Source organism: Nilaparvata lugens, chromosome 10 (genome assembly GCF_014356525.2).
Source record: "Nilaparvata lugens isolate BPH chromosome 10, ASM1435652v1, whole genome shotgun sequence".
NCBI classification, from domain to species: domain Eukaryota; kingdom Metazoa; phylum Arthropoda; class Insecta; order Hemiptera; family Delphacidae; genus Nilaparvata; species Nilaparvata lugens.
In genome coordinates, this window is record NC_052513.1 from 36132171 (window position 1) to 36148960 (window position 16790).

The 16790-nt window shown below is 34.2% G+C and overlaps 2 protein-coding genes across 6 annotated transcripts in view; one reads left to right on the top strand and one right to left on the bottom strand.

Annotated features, from left to right (window-relative positions):
* Positions 1-16790, bottom strand: part of LOC111064406 (septin-4) — a 102177-nt gene that overhangs the window by 57860 nt on the left and 27527 nt on the right. The window lies entirely within an intron of this gene.
* LOC120353363 overlaps positions 1-16790 on the top strand; it is a 39862-nt gene that overhangs the window by 2760 nt on the left and 20312 nt on the right. The window contains exon 1 of one of the 4 annotated variants that reach the window (XM_039436779.1): positions 9560-9719. The exons of the other annotated variants lie outside the window; for them this stretch is intronic. The gene's annotated coding sequence lies outside the window, so the exon portion shown is untranslated. Of the gene's footprint in view, positions 1-9559; positions 9720-16790 lie in introns of those variants that run through there. 4 annotated transcript variants of the gene reach the window in all.

The window sequence follows — 16790 nt, forward strand, 5'->3', positions numbered from 1 at the left end:
AATTCCAAACCGTCGACTTAAATTTTAGACCTCACTTCGCTCGGTCAATAATTCAATGAATATGTGTTGGACATTGAATTTGATAGATGTAACTAATTAAATGTAAGTGAATCGTTGACTGTACAAACGGACGATTTGAGGCTCTAGCCTCGATTAGATTAGATCGTTACGCTCGTTAAGATTCTACTGTACACCTCTGAAATTTCGTATTTTAGTTCCGCCACTTCCCACTATGACAGATTCAGCGCTGGAGAAAGTTCGTTTGGAGGAGTAAAGACATATTGGAAGTCTAGAAGTGTCTCCCCCACCAATTGACCATTGCTACAAGTGAGCAACAAAAAGGAGGGAGAAAGAAATGACAAAAACCTCTGTCTCCATTCATGATTTCTGGTTCTGGAACAATGAGTCACGTTCCAACCAAGACACGACAAAGTATATTTGGCTACTACGTTATTGAATGCTAGAAAAGGGACAAAGCTATTCTCATGAGTGCTGCTCGTATCTTGAAATGCAACATTCCAACCTATTTCACACCAATTTGAACAAAATCATTGCTAGATTCTCTATTATATCAGTAGGCCTATAACTGTTATACAGTATGTATAAATCTGTTATACAAAAATAATTATTTATATTGATGACTCTTGGCCTTGTAAATGAGCGAGTAACGAAAAATCTTTCATAACAGGCATTTGTAAATTTAAAAATAAGCTAAGTTCTTGTCAGGTTCTGAATTGAAAAAAAAAACAAATTCAAATTCAAATAAAATTTATTTCCGTAAAATAATACATTGAAAAAATTATTAGTTTTGTAATCTACAATCAATTGTACAATTCAAGTCAAATCTAAATCGAATTTTTAGCATTATAGCAATATACATAGGCTACAGTTTACAATAAATCAAACTTGCATTAACAATAAATCAATAATAAATAAATATACAAATAAAATGAAATACACTATACTGTTACTAGAACTACTATTACACTAGAAACTGAAGCTACTATTATACCCTACAACTTCAAATTTATCAATATCAGAAGAAAACTTTTCTCCGTGAGTGTTCTCAAACACAAAATGTGTGCGAGAAGTACAAACTCATTACTTGTTTTAAAATGGAAAAATTAATCTAAAAAAGTATTATTAATAATAAAAAAATAATATAAAAGAAGTAATTGAAAATATATTTCTATATATACATTGATAAACTACAATAAGTCAGAAGATAATTGAATTATATCCTAAAGGTAGTCAGCCCAGGAATTCAATATCACATAAATATACACTATACTGTTACTAGAACTACTATTACACTAGAAACTGAAGCTACTATTATACCCTACAACTTCAAATTTATCAATATCAGAAGAAAACTTTTCTTTGTGAGTTTTCTCAAACACAAAATGTGTGCGAGAAGTACAAACTCATTACTTGTTTTAAAATGGAAAAATTAATCTAAAAAAGTATTATTAATAATAAAAAAATAATATAAAAGAAGTAATTGAAAATATATTTCTATGTATTTTAAATATATATTTCAGCGGAAGTTGAGACAGATAAGACGATAAAATATTTTGATGGTCTTCAAACAATATTACGTGAATTTTGAGAAATAATAAGCCTTACTTCTTCTTGTTCTCCTTCTTCACCTTCTCCTCTTTCTTCTCCTATTCCTCCTTCTTCACCTTCTCCTCCTTCTTTTTAATCTTTTTCTCATTCCTCCTTCACCTTTTCCTCCTTCTTTTCCCCTTATTCTTCTTCTCCCTCTTTTCCATCCACTTCTCCTCACTCTTTCCGTTCTAAATCTTCTCATTCTCCTCCTCGCTCTCACTCGTTTCTTTCTCTTTTTCTCTCTGCACAAATGCCCTTACCGGTGCAATGAACAATGAAAAATGACTTTGTTAAAAATGAAAATATTGAAATTTTGCAAAATTGAAGACACAAATATAGAATTGAACACAAACCATAACTACTACTATAAAAGGAGAAAAGGAAGAATAGTTATGTTTGTATAATTGATTGTGTTTGAGGAGATGTTGTGGTATTTCTCCATAATGGAAAATAAAAACAAATATTGGCACATACCACTTATTTATTATTAAAACTTACATTAAAGTAATGTAAGCCTAGGCCATTATGAAACCTAGGTACATTACTTTAATGTAAGTTTACTTTAATAAAGTATTACTTTAATAATACTTTAATGTAAGTTTTAATAATAAATAAGTGGTATGTGACAATATTTGTTTTTATTTTCCAGTTATGTTTGTGTCATCATTATTTCTTCTTACGTGCTTCTTGCGCCTCAATAATCCAATCTGGATTTTGAATTGGCATTGAACGCGTGTGTCGAGGATCAACAAGTTCCGGCAATACACAGTCCATATAAAATTTTTTCACTTGTTCAAGAATCTTCGAACTCCAGAACTGCTCATCTTTGTATACAGTAACAACTTCTGTCCCCTTTGGCGACCATATACAAAATAAGCAGTACTGACATTTCGTAATGTGGAGTTGTCCCTGTATTTGATAGTAGTAGTTATGGTTTGTGTTCAATTCGATATTTGTATCTTCAATTTTGCAAAATTTCAATATTTTCAACTTTGCTGCTTCCCTTGGGAGTAGGTCCTTTATTGTCTGAGGGCATTTGACCTCCACAATACCATGCCCATCTTCTAATAATCCATCCGGCGATGCTGCCAGAAATGGAAAATCGGCATCAATGAATAGCCCACATTTCAAAATTTTTTGTCCAGCTATCTCACTAACTTTTTTTAGAGCAGCCTCCTCGTTCATCCTCCCATACTCCATTGCTGAACAATTTTTACCGCCCCCATACAATAGTTCGCGAACTACATTTCGTTCTTTCACTACTACCATATCTTTAAAACCGCAATGAAATGGTAAGTAGTCATCGATTTGTTGAATTTGCACAATAAACGAATTGATGTCCACTATTCGTCTACCTTCTAATTTGGTGATGCTGCTTTCTGTTCTTTTTCTTTCTTCTGCACTGAAAAACAAGAAAAAACAAATTGTCAATAAATTATTGGTGAATAAAACATATAGGTCGTCTAACAAGCTCTAGAATGGAATATCTATTGCAGGAATTCACCCTTCATTCAATAAAAAATAACGTTTATGCCACACCAGATTGGAAGTAGTTGCTTTCTATCAATTTATCATTGTGAGGATTTATTTTCCAATGATGACCTATCCAATGATTTATTTCTGATGACCTATCACTTTCTCTTATGCGTGTTTTTGCGAACTTGATTTTTTTTATTAAAGGAAATCTTCTTATTTTTCATTTCAAAAAATATTTAGAAAGAAATCCCTGAAACTTTTACAGTTTTACTGGAAAATAGAAATTATATTTTTCTAACAAATCTCAAATAAAAAATACAGTGATTTCTACTTACATTATTTCTGTATGAGTGTCGTAAACGTCTTTGTTTTCTGGACAAGTGTCACAGACATTGCTTTCTTCAGCGACGAAATCTGCGTCAGAGGCCCTGGAAATAAGAAGATAAAGACACTGTTATTCACGGTCATAAATGCTTATTACAGTATTCCATACTTGAAAGTACTGTGTTCCGGAATGGAAATGAAAACATATAATTATTCAATAATAGTGGATCTAAGAAAACTGTACCACCAAAGTCCATTGAACATAACAGTTATGATTTGCAAAAAAGAATCTATTTTTAAAACATTTAATATTATTTGTAAATCCTGAATACACCCGAGCTTTCTTCAATCTATGATAGTTGGACATTGATAACAAATACGTGAAACAGAATATCTACATCAGAAAAATAATTTGGTAACTTACGTATTTATCGTAGAATTTTCGGAGTCATTATACTCTTCGGTCTGAGCTTCACTTCTGCCTCTGCCCCTGGAATTACAAAAAAAAACAAGATCAATAGGACTATTCATAGGTGGCAATGACGAATTTCCCATTCAAAAAATAGTGAAAATATATTATGGAAAATGCAGTAAAATTAGTGTAAGATAGGTCTGCCGATTACACTATTCGTAATTGACAATTGACATTTTTTGAATGGGTGTTTTCCAAGTTCCCTGAGCTTTCATAGCATAGAATCGTGAAACTGTTCAATATTTCTAAAAACGTTGACATGTATAATTGTATATTCGATTGAGAATTGAAGCTTTATTACTCAAATTACAAATGGAGATATATTGATTGTTATGGTTCTTGATGAAGGAAATTATGGATGTGTATCAAATATTAGCTTACCTTTTGGAAGCCCAGTATTGAATTAACGCTGTTCCTCTTCGTTTAAGCGGTTTCGCGCTAAGTTTCAATCTGCGTCCACTTTTGTGTCTAAAGCGTCGGCGACTTTGATGAGGCTTCGGCGTTTCGTCCATTTTTTATGATAAATAATTTGGTCGCATGCACTTCAACATTTTTATAACATTTCACGTAATTCGAAGTCAATAGGAATAGAATAGAAAAAGTATTATTCACTAACAAGGATTGTCTAGAATAAACAAGGCAAAACGTTTCTATAAATGAAAACCCATAGTAACTTATCACAAATGACTGGATGAACTGTCACTGTCACGTTTCAACGAACTAATAAGTCACACATGGCATGGATATGGCAAAAGCTAGCTGGAATTGAGAGACAGAGAGAGTGTAACAGACTTCTCATCTATTCCCCTCCCATTCCCACTCTTTCTTGTGGTCATTCATTCAATTCATTCATTGATACACTGCTGGGCAGTCTTAGTATGTAAGTAGTAGGTGGTGGGGGTTACGTTTCAACAGTAGAGCTCTCTGGAGAATAACCCTCGAACTAGGTTGGCAATGTAACGGTTCATTTTTGGTTCAAATTTGCAATTTAACGACTCAGTTTATTGCAAAACTATTAGGAATTTGAACAAAATTCAAACGGATTTAGATTTGTGTTGTTATTCTAAAGGTCACTGTATTTTCAAATTCGTTTCTCGATGCTTCTTTTCCAAAATAGCAAATTCATGTTTAAATAGCTAAAATAAGAAAAACTTGAAGAAATAATGAAATTATGAAAAGCGTATGCTCTCTGTAAAAGCATATAGTTGAGTCCTACAAACTTTCAAGGAAATAGTTCAATCCATTCTTGAGGTATGAGTGTAAGCAATATGCTTATTTTTCAGCTTGTTAGGTGGGTGTGCAGTAGAATCTTAAGCTGAATAAAACCACTGAATTGAAAGTCAAGCACTTATTCTGATGCAGTACAGGTGGCATAATTCAGCTATAGGCCTCAGTCAGAACTCTTCACCTTATCTCTCTTAGTTATGATGTATCCTCAATTGGACAAATAAACGTGAGACTAATTTGGACAATAGGACAATCTAAATTGAGCAATAGAGACTTGGATGTGTAGAAACATTAAAACATTGAAATCACTACCTTCACAGTAATTCTAAAAACTTAACATCCTTTTTGGGACACTCTATAAACCAATAATCAAGTAAAGTGAGGAACTACTTACCAAGGAGTTGTGTCTTTCGGAAGCTTTCTATGTGGTGACAGGCAGACATAAATGGCATTTTTATTTCTAAAAAGAAAAACGTATTAGTAGAAGAACGAGTTAAGTAGAAGAAGTAATAATTAAAAAGATTGAATGCATCATACTAGAGATTTATCTACTCTCAATCCACATGAAATTTATATTGATTTTATTTCTAAGGGTTGCATCCATTTTGCACGTATCGTATAGAGCACTAGCTGACTAAAGAGTGCAGCCTTACTTGTCTTAGCTATCATGGCCGACATATTCCCTGTTTTGATAAGCCTAAAAGTTTGGTCAGAATGGACTCCCTACTTTCAAATCAGTGAAGAGTGCGCAGGTGAATAGTGGAATAAGAGTGGTGGTGTTATATGGTGGAAACTATGTCATTTAAAGTATTCATGTTCATCATGCAGTGTTAAGGTCAGCATCGAGGCTTTATTGTTGGAACGTTCTTTAAAAACAATGACAATGTGGTAGCGACGCAGATGCTTTTTGTAGGCGGTTTGGTTTGAATCTTCATGACAGTTCCTGATCTGGTCGAAAGGATCTGCACTTCCTAGAAAACAAGCTGGGCAACCTAAAAAGGTGGGGTACCTGAAAATATCGCGGCAGTGAGGGCGTCCATTGAACAATCCCTATCGCGCTCTGTGCGGAAACATCCAGCTCCACTTGGAATATCGTCCAGAAAAGCAAGGCGAATTTTACACTTCGATCTCCATTTACACCCCTAAAAGATTATGGTTGTTTCAGACGACTGGTTAAAGCATACAGATGCTTGCAACACACTCTTAACCTCTGTGCAACACGATACTATTCAGTGGTCTCCGGATCAGTAAATACAGGAAGTACAGATCCAGTCGACCATACAGTAGTAAGCCATTCCTTATTGGCGTCGCATAGGTTCAGAAAGCCAGTCATGATGATTCAAACCAAACCACCTAAAAAAGGTTTAAAAGTTGCATTTTTCAGCGTTTTGCTTCCACGCTCATATCTTGAAAACAATGCATTCACCGACATAACTAACTATTCAAAAATGAAGCTTGATACATTCTCTACACTTTTTGTTTAGTGAAATTTTGTGATATTCCCAACAGTTCCCCAGATATTCGCTCTTGAAGGTGTTAATTCTTAAAATAGCAGGTTTTTATCCAATGTTTTGCTCTTTCATGGGTCATAGCTCTCCAAAATGCATCATAAAATGGGGACTTTTGATATGTTCTCCTCCTAACTAGTTTCAACATAGCTGATAAGTCAAAAATGTTGTTTAAAACATTCCCTCCAAATTCCTTTGTCAATTGGTCTATTGTTGCAAAAATTGATATTTCACACTCAACACTAAAGCTGCTGCAAAAGGTGTTGAGAAATTTGTAAAAGTGTGAATTTATACATCAAATTGAGGAGAATTTAATGCTCTATAAGCTCATAATCAACATGGATTTTTAAAAAGTTATAAAAGCAAAAATAGAAAAAAATTGGTGGCAAATGTGTTTTTTTTTAATGTCACACCTTCAAGAGCGGATATCTCGAAAACTAGAGGAGATAAAAAAAAGTTGTAGAATGAATATTGTAGGAGATCATGTAAGCTTTAATTTGTTATATATGATAGTATGGTAAGTCCTTAAGATACATATTTTGAGTTTTATGCGAGAAACCAAAAAATGGTAAATGGAAACCACAATTTTTATACTGGGACAAAGTCACCATAATTTTAACCTAAAATGACTTTCTAAATGATCACTATGTATAACAATTAAAAACAAAAATAAATTTAGGCTACTTGCCAATATTATAAGTCTTTTAGAAATGAGTTTTCTAATAGGCTACGAAGTTTTCAGACAACAAAATCACAAGATGAAGCAAGAAGCTAGATTTTATGTTGATAATTCAAGTAATATACCGAGATTCGACAAGGTATTGATTGTAAAACCTAGATAATGATTAAGGCTATGGATATAAATGTTAAACATCGATTTCGGATAATGGATATCGGAGATAAATGATTTGAATCTTTTTCCGCGACGTGGGTCAAAGTCACCCCGGTCGACGAGTCACCCTGGTATTTTACAAAGGCAACTTTCTAGAAGTATCTTAAGCCTAGGTGATAAAAAATGATACAATATAAGTAGAGTTGTAATAAATGAGGTTATGTAGAGTTCTTTTTTATTATTGTATTAACTTAATGATAAGTTAATAGGAAAAATATCAAATAAAAGAATCATTGCTATAGATTCACAAAAAAGCTTGTAGTGCACCCAATAAAACACAGAAAGCGAGACAGGATAAGGGGCTAAGCTATCTGTGATAATAGGAAAACAGTTACCGTACAGGAAAACTTTATTTTCTATATGAAAACATAGCAAATCAAGTATGGGTGCCTCAGTTGCCTACCTACCTTTACTTATTGCAAATGTTAATTAATTTCATTAGATTATTGGAACACATCAACTTATATTTTATAGCTTTTATAAAGTTTCTAGTTTTTAATGTTCCCGAAGACCTGGCATTACTGGCAAGGACTGAAGAAGTTAAATCATAAAGAAGTAAATAAACCATTTCACAAAACTTAAGTAACTTAAATCTAGTTTTAATAGGTTGATATTAAAAGAAAACTTACTTGGTAGGTTTTTGATATTTCATTAGCTTCATTAACTTGAGCCATTCGTTCTCCACAGAAAACTCAAAATATAGGTACGATATAGGCAGTAGTAGCCTAATGCTATTGTTATCAGAAAAATAGTTCCCAATTAGGCCTAGCAAAAATTAAATAAATATAGGCTAAGTGAATTATCATCAAAATAAAACTAAATAGCCAAAATAAGTTAAATCAATAAAATATGGTATGCTACTCTAGTTTTAAGTTGATGTTTTTAATTAAAAACATTGAAAATATAAAGTTGTCTTTCTTATTGTATTACTTTATGTGATACCCATGATTATAAAATAAAGTGATAAACAATGAAACAATGTTGATCAACCAATCTCATTGATTCACAGTGAAACTTGCTTATTGTTTAACTTTAAATGTATTAGGAAATACTGTACCTATGTAACTAAGTTAATGACCAACAACCTTGAAAAATAAACATTAATTGTTATCATGGATAAATAGCAACATAATATTTCAATAGGAAAATTCAAATCCTAAATAATGAAATACTTACCAACATATAAGTCAGTTTCTTTCTTGTTATAATAAAGATTTTTTTATTAGGTATGCTACATTATTGCTACTTCATTTTATAACTAATACCATAACCAACAGTAAAAACACGAATTAAAATTATAGTGGTTTATAAAATAATAGTCATGTACATATTATGCAAATTTTCGAAACTCTGTTATCTGTTTCAAACAAGACTGACGACTGTTGATGTGTTGATGAATTTATTCTAGGTTAACTATATATAGTGAGGTCCACGTTATAATGGCAGTGGATGAAGATAGAAGAATAGCGATGCCGATTCTCTGCATTAATTAATTATATTTCTACACTGTCATAAACATAATTGGCATCGTTGTGGACCTAGAAAAGGATAATACCACCGGCTTTGTCGAATGATAGACAAGGATAGCAAAACCAAAGTTGATCTAATAGTCATTATAACGTGGACCTCACTATAGAACCATTCATATTTGTTTTGCGATAAATTTGTTTCATCACACATTTACACAGTCTCGCTAAAACGATCGATACTGTGAGTTCGATATATTCCAATTCCACATACTTTCAATTCCACCAGCTGACAAGATATTTTGAGTTCCGCCGGCCTGCACGATATTCGGAGTTCCGCCTGTCAACATACTCGGAGTTCCATATATTTCCAATTCCGGCCAGCTGCAAGATATTTTGAGTTCCAGATATTCCCAATTCAGGCGACCCGATTTCTCAATCTAATTTCCTCGAGAGAGAAAGTCGTTTTGGCCTCGACTAGTGCTGCTACATGTGATCAGTATTGAAAGTAGACACTCTGCTGCCTGGATCTTCAAACTAACTTTCTAGATTTCTTCGTTCTTCAGTTCATTGAGTTTTCCGTTGTCAGTTCCAGTTACTACTTGTAAGGTTGCTGAGTTGATTTTCTTGTGATATATTAATATTTCAATCAATAATAAACTTGTTAATTATTAATTGACATATTAATTACAAAATTTGGAACTAAACCTACCATCATTTTGGCAGCTAATTATTGAAGCACCGTAAGTGATAGAAATAATTTAAGTTTCGTCTAAGATAACCTAAATTTTTAATATTTTGCCATTTCAACATAGAATAAATTCAATCAAATCAATCGGATTTATTCTATCTCTATCATTAGATTCTCTATAATTCAGTTATTAGACTTGGCAAACAAAGTTGTCACCTATTTATATTAAATTTTATGTTACCTTTGGCAGATAATCCGTGCTCTGCATGGGTTCTACTGAAATCTTGAAGAATTTAAATATACCTATAACCATTCTTGGTTGATTGAGAATCTTTATGCAACATTTCAAACATCAAAAAGTAAAGAAAAATCATGAAATAAAAAATACATGTATGTGTGTAGTCATAAGTATGTACACAAAATTCATCATACACAAAAGTCTGTTTTCCAATGGCCCGGCCTTACAGAGAGTTATCTATATGAAAGATATAGAATAGTGTAATTTTGAGTCGATCATATCAAATAGGGTTCTCGTCCCATGGTCGTAATTCAAGGTAGATGTAAATTTACATGTTGATCAGAGCTCATTGTCCTTTGTTTTCATTCATATATTATTTAGTTGTGAAGAAGAGAGATGGGCGGTTTCAAAATGTGTAACTTAGTTAAGACGGGCCACCGTTCTTATGGAATTCACTGGAATAATTTTTGTGGAAAAATTATCACATTTGTTCCTTGTCACAATATTTTGTATGAAATTGATATTTTCAAGAAATTGATAGATTATTTGAGCTCGAGGAGGTATTTTTCTATAAATTTTGTATGTTAGCTCCTGTTTGAATCTTATATACTGTGTTGTTTTATATTATGATAATTATTTTTATTTTTAATCATAACACCATGGAGGTAGCTATATTTGCAATTTCAAATTTCAAGTCAGTTAAGCTTGTTGATGATGAAGATAGTGATGATGTGTAATGTGAATTATTGTCAATCGCAATATATTAATAATTTATATTCGCTTGACAGCTCAGTTATGGATTTTTTATGGGTTTTAAACCACTATTTTTGGTTAAATTTGTCAAAATTCTTTCAATTGTAAAAATAAATAGGGAAGTAGTTGGAGTTAACTTGACCTAAGTGGTGTGATGGGAGTTGCAAGGCTTGGGTTGCTTTTTCGATTGCTATTTCGGCTAATATTACCAGATTTATTAGTTTGGATGCTATTTCGTCAGGTTTAAAGATTTTTCAGCAGATTTTGTCGTTGAATTGAAGTGATTTCTGTAATTGCGTTTTTTTTTAATAGTGTAGTTACTACTTGTGGCCTACTACTGTAGAGACGTACCCAATACCTTTCACCTTCCTACACCTTTAGTATTAGGTCATGATTAGGTCATGATTAGGTGGGCCGTCCACTGGAACCGATTTTGTCCGAACAAGCATCTGCCGAAAACTACCGAACTCGTCCGAACGATCCTCCAGCAAAGAAAAGATTAGATGCTCGTCCATTGCAACAGGACGGCCGATCAATTTTTCGATCCGAATTGGGATTTTCCGGTTCTATCCGGCCGAACTAACTAGTCGAGCTGAGACAACAAAGTATTCCTAACCTAAAATTGTTTCACAGTCTTGTTTATTTTTGTATTACTTTCCTTGTCCTATTACCATAGGTAAGGAAAGTATTGCTTTCCGAAAAAAATTAAGGTACCCCAATTTCTAAATTTCTACATGTTTCAAGTTTCAAGGTCCCCTGAGTCCAAAAAACTGGTTTTTGGGTATTGGTCTGTATGTGTGTGTGTGTGTGTGTGTGTGGTGGTGTGTGTGTGTGGTGTGTGTGTGTGTGTGTGTGTGTGTGGTGTGTGTGTGTGTGTTTGCGTCTGTGTACACGATATCTCATCTCCCAATTAACAGAATAACTTGAAATTTGGAACTTAAGGTCCTTTCACTATAAGGATCCGACATGAACAATTTCGATCAAATGCAATTCAAGATGGCGGCTAAAAGGGCGAAAATGTTGTCAAAAACAGGGTTTTTCGTGATTTTCTTGGAAACAGCTCCAACGATTTTGATCAAATTCATACCTAAAATAGTCATCGATAAGCTCTATCAACTGCCATAAGTCCCATATCTGTAAAAGTTTCAGGAGCTCCGCCCCATCAATGCAGATAGATTCCCAATTATCAGGCTTCAGATACAATTGAAACAAAGAAAATGAAGTGGAGTAGATTGAGCATGAAAATCTCTACAATTAATGTTCAGTAACATTTTCACCTAAAATTGAAAATAAGCTTCAAATTCGAGAAAATGTGATTATTCAATTGCAAATTATTGTTGATTCTATTAAAACATTCACTATGAAGAGATAGCAGACCTCATGTGTGTCTCCAGCGTTATTGCCCTGTCACCAGCTGGCTCAAATATTTGAATAGTAGACTTGGGATGCGCGGGAACACTAGCGTCAGTGATCAATTTTCATAACGGCAAGGAAAGTTGTGTGAGTGCGCCACACCAGATTTTTTTGAAGTTGATCTGTTTTATAAAGTTGTAACTATGGACAATGAAAAGTTGATAAGTTTGGTTCAAGAGCATGTTCCATTGTGGTCTGTTATCGTGACTTGTTCTCATTTTAGTTGAATTTATCAATTAAATACTCAATCCAGTGCTAGAATATAGTGGAATGTGGTTTATTTAGAAGTTTCTCGGTTGTAGAATGAGATTTGTAATGATTGTGCTCATCATAAGTTAAGGTATTTGAAACCGAATTTTTACGAACTTAGCTTGGAGACATTTTGATATTACAAGGTGAGATTGGATTATAGTAATAATTGTTCTTCCACTTTTCATGCACTGTATATTGTATAGTCCCGTAATCCAAATTTCCAGTTTCGTGATAATCTTTTCATCTGATAAAAATATTTCTCAACTATTTCAAAATTATTTTTTTTCAATCAAGCATATTATTATTTCTTTAGCATTATTTAGTTCATTTAATCATTTTTATTTTATTTCCAATCACCTATTACATTTTGTTTTTCAAATGTGAGAATATTGATACTGATGGGCACGCAACATAAAAAATATTGAAACCCTACCTTATAGAAATAGATATGGCCAGACATCTGTGTAATGCATCCAATTAATAATCCACTTGTCAGCTGATTGATTATGAATAATTCCATAGTCTGATTAATCCTATCTTCAAAGTAGACTAGTAGTTCTGTGAACAGTAGACCTCACGCAGTTTTCTCATCCACAAGTACCTGATTGAAACTATAGACCTTATGGAAATACAGCAATAGACTGGTTTCTCCACACATCTGAGTAATCACTTGTCAGCTGATTTATGATGAATAATTCCATAGTCTGATTTTTACTCTAATATTGGCGTATGAAGGAGGCTCCTTTTTCCTTTTATATTATCCTTGAAATGCAAAATTTCCAAAAACCTTGTATATACGTCGACGCGCAATTAAAAAAGGAACATACCTGTCAAATTTCATGAAAATCTATCACCGCGTTTCGCCGTAAATGCGCTACATATAAACATTAAGAGAAATCGAAATGTCAAACCGTCGACTTGAATCTTAGACCTCACTTCGCTCAGTCAAATATATATAGTGATATCAGAGTATGGAGGAATTCCTTTTCTTTTCATATTATTCTTGAATTGCAAAATTTAGTATACACAAAACCTTGTGTTTACATCGACGCGCAGTTGAAAAAGGAATATTCCTGCCAAATCTCATCGAATTCTATTAACGCGTTTGGCCGTGATCGCGTTACATACAGACAGACAAAAGAAAATCCGAGTTGAAACATCTTACTACGTTCGGTCAATAAATAATCCAAAAAGTAGCTTATGTTCCATACACTTGAATACAGGTCCAATTTTCAGTTTACAAACCAAATTGAATAACAAAAAAACACTCAATAATCACTTGAAACTGTAAAATAATGTTAACTTTGAAAATTCTGTGATGAAGCATCACATAGCTTCACAAAAAAACCCAACTAGGATTGTCGGCTTAAGAGAAATTTGGAACATAAACGTCCTATACCATGGGATATCTTCTTATGCTATATTTTCTATACTACCTTGTAAAGTAGGCATACCGTAGCTTTGCCTCTGTGATTTTGAAACTGCATATAGGTAAGGTATGGCTCGCGTGGTGATATTCCTACTTTTAAAAAACATGCGCTCCAGAGTACCTATATCCCTAGGTGGAGGAAGCTCCCTACTGATTTGTTCGATATTTTTGAACGGGTAGTATCGTAGTCTAGTGGCTCTCTGCCGATACGCAAAGCTTTAAGACACGGACTGTAAAATGGATCATATCATAAGAAGATATATCATATCATAAGAAGATATCCGATGGTATAGGTCGCTCGTGTTCCAAATTACACTTGAACCCAAGCGACTACTGTCTATTATTACTGTTTTGTCAGAGTGCGAATGTAAGAACAGCACAGTATGAGGGACTACCAGCGTCACATAAAGAACTACCAGGTCTATCGGCTTGAGTTACCAGTGAAATTAAGACCATAAACGCCCTATACCATGGGATGTCTTCTTATGCTATCTTTTCTCTATTATTCTATCATTTCTCTTTGATAGAAATTTGTTTTTCTTGTTAGTAATGGTGTTGCTGTTGAGCTGATAAATGAAGGTAATGAATAGTGGTCGAGTAATGAATAGTAATGAATACTTGTCTGAACAGTCATGTTCGATAGACTTGTCCTGTATTTAGTGGCCGACCTAAGGAATAGCACCTTTATGCCGGCGCCACACTCTTGTCGAGTGCTTACAAATGACGACGAGTATAATAGTGTGGATGGCTGCTATGCGAATGCTCACCTGCACTTGCCTTCGCTTGCCTGCACTTGCCTCCGCTCCAATTTCTGTGGAGGCGAAACAAGCGAAGGCGAATGGTTCCCCACCACTGATCTTAATGGGGCGCATGTCTTCTGGATGAATAGAATAGAAATATTTATTAGCCGATAAAATACTTGAAATAGTACAGTGGGTCATGTCACATAATATGGATTACAATAAGGAAACTTGGTAAGTTTTGTCTTCATAAGTGAAGCCTTTTCACTAATAGAAAAAAATTCAAGCATTTTCAAGTAGCCTAAATTGAATTTGTGAAGATCAAATGAGCTCTCACAAATTTCAATTTAGGCTACTTGAAAATGCTTGAATTTTTTTCTATTAGTGAAAAGGCTTCACTTATGAAGACAAAACTTACCAAGTTTCCTTATTGTAATCCATATTATGTGACATGACCCACTGTACTATTTCAAGTATTTTATCGGCTAATAAATATTTCTATTCTATTCATCCAGAAGACATGTGCCCCATTAAGATCAGTGGTGGGGAACCATTCGCCTTCGCTTGTTTCGCCTCCACAGAAATTGGAGCGGAGGCAAGTGCAGGCAAGCGAAGGCAAGTGCAGGTGAGCATTCGCATAGCAGCCATCCACACTATTATACTCGTCGTCATTTGTAAGCACTCGACAAGAGTGTGGCGCCGGCATAAAGGTGCTATTCCTTAGGTCGGCCACTAAATACAGGACAAGTCTATCGAACATGACTGTTCAGACAAGTATTCATTACTATTCATTACTCGACCACTATTCATTACCTTCATTTATCAGCTCAACAGCAACACCATTACTAACAAGAAAAACAAATTTCTATCAAAGAGAAATGATAGAATAATAGAAAAGATAGCATAAGAAGACATCCCATGGTATAGGGCGTTTATGGTCTTAATTTCACTGGTAACTCAAGCCGATAGACCTGGTAGTTCTTTATGTGACGCTGGTAGTCCCTCATACTGTGCTGTTCTTACATTCGCACTCTGACAAAACAGTAATAATAGACAGTAGTCGCTTGGGTTCAAGTGTAATTTGGAACACGAGCGACCTATACCATCGGATATCTTCTTATGATATGATATATCTTCTTATGATATGATCCATTTTACAGTCCGTGTCTTAAAGCTTTGCGTATCGGCAGAGAGCCACTAGACTACGATACTACCCGTTCAAAAATATCGAACAAATCAGTAGGGAGCTTCCTCCACCTAGGGATATAGGTACTCTGGAGCGCATGTTTTTTAAAAGTAGGAATATCACCACGCGAGCCATACCTTACCTATATGCAGTTTCAAAATCACAGAGGCAAAGCTACGGTATGCCTACTTTACAAGGTAGTATAGAAAATATAGCATAAGAAGATATCCCATGGTATAGGACGTTTATGTTCCAAATTTCTCTTAAGCCGACAATCCTAGTTGGGTTTTTTTGTGAAGCTATGTGATGCTTCATCACAGAATTTTCAAAGTTAACATTATTTTACAGTTTCAAGTGATTATTGACTGTTTTGTTGGGGTGAGAGTGTAAGAACGGCACAGTATGAGGGACTACCAGAGTCACATTGTTGTACGAAAATAACTACTGGGTCTATCGGCCTGAGTTATAATGAAATTTGGAACATAAACGCCCTATACCATGAGATATCTTAATATGCTATATTTTCTCTATGGCTAATGTCTTTCAGCCCTTACCAAACTTTTCTTACTTTACCAAACGAATGATGATGCGTTTGGCTGTTTGTAAATGATTTCGGGCGTCTTATAATTTTATATTGAATAAAATTCGTCCCAAGTAATGGAATGAATTCCATTGAAGTGTTTGGTTTAGGACTTGTTCAGTATTAATGTGCTCTGATTAAACTGTAATTCATATTTGAAGTGCTCTGTGGTTCGGTTGGAAGGGTGACCACTTGGTCTGCTGAATAATATATTTATGTTATTTTGGCTTCTAACTTTAATATCTATGCACATCATGAAGGAGCAGCGAAGGTAGCTGAGAGTATTGAATAGTGATACATGTATTCAAATGTATCATAGTGGATTGGCGAAGTTTGAGTAAAGCGGATACATTCAGATACGTGCATTATTTTCAACACTCCGCTACCCTCTACCTTCGCCGCTCCACTAGGTTTTGACACTGAGTGATAGCTCATCAGCGTGACCACGGAGCCAGCCACTTCCCTTAATCCCTATGTATACTACTATTAATACTTCCTCTTTCACATATGTTTTTATCAAATGTAATGAATT